Source organism: Rattus norvegicus, chromosome 7 (genome assembly GCF_021556685.1).
Source record: "Rattus norvegicus strain SHRSP/BbbUtx chromosome 7, alternate assembly SHRSP_T2T, whole genome shotgun sequence".
In the NCBI taxonomy this organism is placed as follows: domain Eukaryota; kingdom Metazoa; phylum Chordata; class Mammalia; order Rodentia; family Muridae; genus Rattus; species Rattus norvegicus.
The window spans coordinates 67316247-67322998 of record NC_141540.1 but is presented as its reverse complement, the minus strand read 5'-3'; the positions used below and the strand labels follow the sequence as shown (position 1 = coordinate 67322998).

At 44.8% G+C, this 6752-nt stretch overlaps 1 pseudogene; it reads right to left on the bottom strand.

Annotated features, from left to right (window-relative positions):
* Positions 1–5542: 5542 nt before the first annotated feature.
* Positions 5543–6569, bottom strand: LOC148004715 (sentrin-specific protease 2 pseudogene; annotated as a pseudogene).
* Between the last annotated feature and the right edge of the window lie 183 nt (positions 6570–6752).

Genomic DNA, 6752 nt, shown 5'->3' with positions numbered 1-6752 from the left:
TTGGTTCAACGCTACTCAATTACTGCAAACGAGCAAAACTAGAAGTAGGAAGAGGACCCCCATCTAAGGAGACTGCTAGAATGAGGCATCTCTGCTAATCTATAGAAAATATAGCCCCCCAAGCCAGTAGAGACTCTGGAATTTCCACCCTGGTACATCTGCCTCTGATTCCCATTGAATTAAGATCACCTAAGTTGTCTTATTACTCAGTAGTTATTATACAGAACCTATACTCGTGTACATATACATACATACATATATACATACATACATACATACATACATACATACATATAGGAAAGATACATATGTACACTTATATATGTAGTAAGATTTAAATGACTTACAAACTGTGGTCCAGCTAATCCAAAAATGGCTGCTTAGAAATGGAAGGTCTAAGTGTCCAGTAGATTTTCAGTGCACCAGTCTGGATGGCTCAGCTGGTCTTTAATAAGTGCCAGATTCACAAAGAAGTAAACCCTTGAAGACCCTGGATGAATGGACCTCTTACGGAAGCAAGAACAAGCAGGCAAAGAACACAACTTCCTTCTTGCACAGCCTTATATAGGCTCCTGGAAGTAGGCGTGGCCAAGAGGAATGGTGGGAAAATACCACCTAATCTAATCCATCTCAAAAATCCGTAACAAAGATTTTCCCCCCCCACAGGAAGATAAGGATTAAAAGAAGTTCAACCCACTTCAAATTAAGCACACATCCTCCAGAGGGATGCCGGTTAATTGTGGGGTTTTAGGTATTTCCAGGTGTAGGCAAGTTGACAACCCAGAATAGCCATCACACTTCCCCCAAACCACATCTGAACACTCTTGGGAAGACAGTTTCTGGAATTTTTACCTGTGACTTTTCCCTCTCTTGTGATGCACCTACCCATGTGCATGTGTGTGCTTTTGTGTGGGTGTGTGACTGTCTGGGTGTGTGAGAGGGTATGTGCATGCATGTGTTTGTGCCTGTGTGTGTGTCTGTGATTGCATAGTGGGCTTACTTTGATTCTTGTTTCATATCTGAGAAGAAATGTGGAGGTCCAGGAAATGAAAGAGCTGTGTCCAAGCCGAGATCTCTGTCTTCAAATTCTCAGAGTCTGTACCACCAACCAAAGAACATACACGGGCTGGACGTGGCACTGCCCAACATATAGAGCTCATTAGCAGTTTGTCATTATGTACGTCCCCAACAACTGGAGGTTGGGTTATTCCAAAACCTACTGCCTGTACATGGGATGGGTTCTTATAGCAGGGCTGCCTTGTCTGACCTCAGTGGGAGAGGTTGGGCCTATCCTCCCAGACACCAGGGTAGTGGTGTACACAGTGGGGTCCACATCTGTTCAGAAGCAGATGTTAGGCATGGAGGAAGGAGTATGGAAGGGGTGACTGGAAGAGGGGGCAGAGAGATGGATGCAATGTGAGTAAGTGTAAACGGAAAAGGAAAAACACTAAAATAAAAAGAAAAAGAGTCAGCAGGGTTCTGTGAAGTGGGCAAGGGAGTCAAGAGGGTGCAGGGGAATTGAGGAGTTGGAAAGCTCACTTGGTAGAGAACTCACCCCAACAGAAAAGGACTCTGGGGTTTGATGCCCTGCGCCATATACACCTGTGTGTGCTGCTCCATACCTCTAATTCTCATCCACAGGAGTACAAGAGAGGAACCAAATGCACCAGACATTCACAGCCAGCCTTGGATACCAGGGCCCTGGCTGTTAACACATAGGCCATAGGCAGAGAGGGTAGATCAGTGCTTACTGAGTACATATGAGCTGTGCATACACAAACACTACAGTTTAACACCTACCCCAGTTTTACAATCAGAAATAGATATGCTGAATGTCAGGGATCTCTAAGGCAAAGAACTGATGACTGAGTCTATGTTAAAGGGGTTTCATGCACTGGCCTGACAGTTCCAAAACAATGGCTGCCTCTCAACAGAAAGTTCAAGTTTCTCAAAGTCCATAAATTTGCATGTGTAAGCTGGTCTACAGTATATGCTGAAGTCCCAAGGAAGTATCTACTTTTCGCACTGGAGTGGGATTAGTGATACAGAATCTTCCCACATGGACAAGAAAGTACAATTACACACTAGTGGTGCAAAACTGGAATATAAGAAATAAAGAAATACAAAGGCACACAGGGGTACACACACAGACACAAACACACATACACACATTCACACACACACACACACCTTCACACACATCCACACACACAAAAACACACTGCATATGTGTTTGTGATGTATAAGGCTCAGCTGTTGTTCTCAGGAAGTTTGCCCTTTTGTTTTTTGAGGCAGAGTCTCTCATGGCTGCTTCTCCCAGTAACAAGGTGGATGAGCAGTTGATCCCCCATGATCCACTTGTCATTTTGCCTCGCCAGATCTGGGTGACAAGAAAATACCACCTGGCTTTAGTAATTTATGATAGTGCTGGTGGGAGGCCCTTCACCATCTAAGCTCTTGCTCCAGCCCTAGGCTCACAGGGTTTGTTGCTGCTGCTATTCTGGGAAAGGAAATAGTAATAATAGAAGGGCTGGAGGCATGGCTGGGAAGTCAGGAACACTTGTTCTGTGAGTTCGAGGATCTGAGTTTGAGCCCCAGCACCCATGCAACAAGTTAGGCAAGTCTTAACATGAACGTAATAAATACCCACATGGGAACAAAGACAAGTTCATCCCTAGAACTGGTTGGGCAGTGAGTCTATGCAAAATGGAATGCCAGGCTTGAATCAATCAAGTGGAGCCCAAAAGAGGAAAACATGTGATAGCCTCTGTTATCTGCATGCAAATCTATGGAAACACACACACACACACACACACACACACACACACTCACACACAAACACACACACTCACACACACAAACAAACACACACACACATAAACACACACACACACAGACACAGGCACACACACCTCTGCATATCATACTCACTTGTGCACATATGCACCCATGGCTCACACACTCTCACAGTCTCACTTTTCTTCTTTCTTATTGGAATCTGCCCCATCCAATGTTACTGAGCCATGGATGCCAGGAGGCAGGATGCCATGAGAGCCGTAAAGCGATTCTGGGCAACAGGAGAGGCCTATTGTGGGCTTTTCTTGGTCTCCCCAAGGCACACCACATGGACATGTACTTGCTTGGTTTGCCTAAGCTCCACTGAGATGCTACTCTTTCCATTCGGGCTGTGTTCTCTTGGGAAAGCATATCCAACCTTCCTGAACACTGCCTGATTTGGCTCAGCGCTACTCAATTACTGCAAACCAGCAAAACTAGAAGTAGGAAGAGGACCCCCCCCCCATCTAAGGAGACTGCTAGAATCAGGTATCTCTGCCAATCTATAGGAAATGTAGCATCCCCAGCCAGTAGAGACTCTGGATATTCCACCCTGGGACATATGCCACTGACTCCCATTGAATTAAGATCAACTGGGTTCCCTATTACACAGCTGTTATTATACAGAACCCATACTCATGTACATATACATACATACATATAGGAAAGATAGATATGTACATTTATATATATAGATATGATTAAAATAACTTACAGACTGTCAACCGTGACTTTTAGAACACATCCAACAATTTCTAAGTTCCTATAAACATGGGACAGTGACTTCATGTCAATAAGAATCAACTGGCATCTGGTCACTGTACTCATTTCCTTGACACTAAATATTGTAAATGCTTTAGTTCATTAGATTCAGCAAACCAAATACACAAAGTAAAGCTAAGTTAAGCTGGGTCATTTTCAGCCCAATGCAGATACTGTTGCAACCAATTCCAAGGCAACTGTTTCAGATGTGCCTGGGAAGATTCTGCAAGGTAACCATACCAAGAGGAAGGTGGCTGTGGATGTGGAATGGTCAGACTCTTGAGACAAGGTGTTCATATACAACCTTGAGGGCTCCCACCATAGTAACATTCTTACCTCCATCCCAGAGGGCTAGGATCAGATAGCTGTCTATGCACCTAAGCTATAGCCTGGTTTTCTGTTGAAATGATCTGATTGCAGTGGTCCATATTGCAAGAGAGCAGACAAATATGAGCTTGTGATGATGATGCTATAGGGCTCGGAGGTGGAGGAGAAAGGAAACAGTCATCTGACCATGCCTGTTCCAAAGGAAACATAGCTAAGTTTTCCTACTGGTGGCTTTTGCTCTGATTGGAAGATGCGAGCTTGTTCTGCATGTACAGGGGTGTGCACATGCATAGGTATGCTTGCCCAGGCATGGACAGTCCAGACACCAATGCTCCCATTACATGGAGGGTATATGTTGCTGCAGCTCTACAGGGCACTGTAGTGTTCTGTGCTACTGAGTTTGTCCTCTGTTCCCTTACAATCCAGGATAGAGGAGAGATCCTCACTAATGTATTGTGTCTTCATACTAGGCGCTAAGGAGAGACAATCAATAACTAACATGGAAATGTATGAACAGTTTACACTAATGAGTCGACCCCCCATGCCCACCCCTGATGAGTCGCCCCTCCCACCGCCACACCCCCACCCCTGATGGGTCACGCTCCCCACCCCCACCCCAGGTATCTGCTTTCCACTTATCTCAGACAACCTCATTATACCATGTAATGGACAGCAAAAACAGACCTAGCAAGATATGTTCAAACAATACTAAACTTTATTCAATAAAAACTTCATGAACAGAAATGCAAGATCTACAATTAATAGAAGAATTAAATTCAACATTTCATACAGAAAATAAAGTTTTATTACAATTATTATTATTACAATAATGTTGTAAGTTTGCATTATACATACTATACAGTACATATATCAATATCATCAAGTCTGGCTAGAAACGGGAGTAAAGCAGTAGAACACATGAACAATGAAATATTTAATTTCAGTACCCTAGATACAAAGAAAACATTTTAAAAAGATCCTATAATTGAATAATTTTGGAATGTGAAGTTCTGCACAGCACTCACACGGGTGGGACATATTCAAAGAGTCCCGGGTTTAAAAGACACACTTAGCAGAACAGACACTTCACTCAACTTCCAAGAATAAAACAGACCTTCTTAGTCCCAGGAATAAAATATCTTAAAATGTCTATGCGAATTTTCTCAATGATTCTGATGGAGCCTGTCTCAAGGGCCCCATGGCCAAAGTACAACACTGTGAAACAGTGAATATTAAAGACTAGGAAGCAGTAGAAAACACCTACAGTGATTATTTAAAACTTATTTTTAAAAAAAACCAAAAAGTTTTAAAAAAAAAATGAGTGAAGATCCCAACATTAACCTAAGATCAAAAATCCAGTTTAAAGCAGCATCCTTGTGAGCATGCGCTGTGTCTGTGTCGAGCAGTTTCTAACTTGTGCCGGGCACATCTATCTCCTAGATTGCTTCCGGTGCAGCTCTCCCTTGTTCCAGGTTAGCATTACTTGAAAGCGTGTGGGGCATCCCCCACTCTTTACACTGGAGAACCTGTTTCAAGGCCCTTCTGACCACCCTGCCTGAAGTCCTTGGCTCCATCCACAAAAGCCTTCCCAGCAGCCTCAGCAGCCTGGTGGGTGGGGCTACAGTAGGCTCTGGTGCAGGATTTCCCACACCATCCTCTTCCTAAACAGGGGCATGTGCTGCTGAGAGAAGGTGATGGGGCGGCCTCTGGAGATGTAATCTGCGTATTTGCAGGTAAACACACCGCAGTCCCTGTCATTCCCCTGCTGAGGAATCTTCTCTGTTGGCATGCTGTACTGTTTCCATTCCGAAGGGTTCAGATCCACATGCCTTCTGGCTTTGCTCTCATCCTGCAGATAGTGGAAGATCAGCTCAAGGACATCTGGTCTCTTATGTCCCATGGAATCCAGGTAGACAATACTCTTCTCTCTTAGGTCTGTCACCACCAGGCTCCAGTGCACATCCAGGTGAACCGGCACCAGAATCAGTTCCTTTGCAAAGAGGTTTACTGCCTTGGTCCATCTTCGGACTGATCTGTAGCCCCCACTCTTTAGCTTGGTGTAAAAGAAGGTGTTAAATGCATAAAGGGCAGGGTATCCTTGAGTCTGATTTCTGTCCACGAGAAGATTCATGTAAAAATTAATGACGTTGTCATTGAGCCACGCGCTGTCACTCAGGGTGCGCATGTCTGCTCGAGTGATGGTCATATTAAAGGCACAGCTCAAGACCTGGTCTTGTGGCCCTGGGCCAAGTGCGCTACTGATTTCCTTTTGCATGTCCGCTGTGACCAGAGGGCCATGGTCCAGCCCTGTGCTCTGCTTTTGGTCTTGAGAAGCCTTTTCTTTGGCGTCAGCTATTGGCATTTGTTTGGGGAGAATGCCATTGCTGACTCTGTTTTCACAGATTTGAGGTGTTTGAGAAGCATGAATCTGTGCATCCACACAGCCTTTGATGTCCTTTGAGGAGTCCAATGGGTACTGGAAAGCATTCTGAGAGTCTGAGCTCACAGAGCCCCAGGGTTGACAGTTTCCCAACAAGCTTGGGTACATTCCATTGAGGTGTTTCTGAACATATTCCTCTATGTTGCTGTAGGGACCCTTTGGTCCATTACCTCCATCCACAGACTTTGTCTCAGTCACAGCCTGTTCCTCGGGGCCTTTGGTGAACTCTGGGGTCTTTTGGTGGAATGGAACCTCTTCTTGGGGGTCCTGTATCAGACCCTGGCCTGGCTCTTCAACCCCAAGCTCTATTTCCCACTGCTGTGGTTTCAGCCTCTTCAGAGGTAGGATGGGCTCTTCATGCTGCCAAGCCTTTTTACCTTCTGCCTGG